This window comes from Trachypithecus francoisi, unplaced genomic scaffold, assembly GCF_009764315.1.
Source record: "Trachypithecus francoisi isolate TF-2019V2 unplaced genomic scaffold, Tfra_2.0 Lachesis_group15, whole genome shotgun sequence".
Lineage (NCBI taxonomy): Eukaryota > Metazoa > Chordata > Mammalia > Primates > Cercopithecidae > Trachypithecus > Trachypithecus francoisi.
Genome location: NW_022681460.1, coordinates 44,626,184 through 44,627,413, shown reverse-complemented (window position 1 = coordinate 44,627,413; position 1,230 = coordinate 44,626,184). Strand labels below are relative to the sequence as shown.

The 1,230-nt window shown below is 32.4% G+C and overlaps 1 non-coding gene across 1 annotated transcript; it reads right to left on the bottom strand.

The window, feature by feature from the left end:
* Positions 1-746: 746 nt before the first annotated feature.
* Positions 747-850, bottom strand: LOC117098195. The gene has a single exon (XR_004443246.1). It is a non-coding gene; the product is annotated as a small nucleolar RNA U13 (small nucleolar RNA).
* Between the last annotated feature and the right edge of the window lie 380 nt (positions 851-1,230).

Genomic DNA, 1,230 nt, shown 5'->3' with positions numbered 1-1,230 from the left:
TTTATTTGGGCTTAAGGTCCCGAACAATCTGTATCCTTACCCATTCATTTTCTTGGCTAAATGAATTGGTGTGGTACAAAGACAGTATAATGTATGACTAATATTCTTTGCCTCTTTGGCTATTAGCTATTGACTTGAGGACTTTCATAGCTTCTGGTTTTGGAGGATATTATAAAAGCCTTGGATCAATTTCAACCTTAACGAGTTCATCCCCAACAATTCTGTCAATATCAGTAAAATTTTTGCCCATAAATAATCTAGCACAAAGATCTTCAACCTGGGCTTCAGGTAGATACAAAAATACTGGAAAATCAAAATTTAGTTTAGCTAAAAATCTATAATCTGATAATCAATAGGGGAATTCTAAAAGACTTAAAGAAAAAGATCATTGGGAGAGTTTTGTTTGTTTGTTTTACTTTCCACTTAATTTTGCTGTGAACCTAAGACTGCTCTAAAAGGGAGAATTTTTAATTTAGCAATTCCACAGCTTTTGTAAATCCTTCTGGTTTCCAGTGCAATTCAGAGTCTTCTTAAGTAGTAATTCTTATGGCCCATTTAGTCCTTTTTAAATCCATTCTTTGTATATAAGATTACTCTTAATATATAAACCAATTGATATTGATCCAGAAACCTGGGTTTTATGTTTTTAAAGCTATTCTAAATGTCTTTGTAAATTTCTATCTTATCTACAGGTATGAAAGTCTTTGACTATGGCTTTCATCTAATACTAGTCTTTTTTTTTCCCATGTCAGACTGGTATTGTGTTGGTGTCCTAACAATGTTTGAGGGAGGTTCAGCTCACATATGAGCACTAAACTCCAACCACGATGCTTATAAATTACAAAAGGATATAATGCTAGTCTTTTTTATGAATCTTAGGGCTTAAAGTCAACCAGAATAGATTTGCATTTTCTAAACGGAATTTAACTTTTAGAGATGGGTCAGCTTTGGGAGTTTCTGGACACCCAAAAGATAAGAAAACCAGATCAGAAAGAGGAGTAGAGGTATAGTATAATGGAGAATCAAAAGATGAAGCAAGAGAGTAAGACAAAAGTTCAAGTTCCGATTGGGACTATCTTAAAGAAAGATAATTTTAAGTTTTTCACATTCCTTAGCCAAAGAAACTTATTATTATTATTATTATTATACTTTAAGTTCTAGGGTACATGTGCATAATGTGCAGTTTTATTGGAAACTGAGTTTCTTTTGGGAGTTTCATTATAACAATAA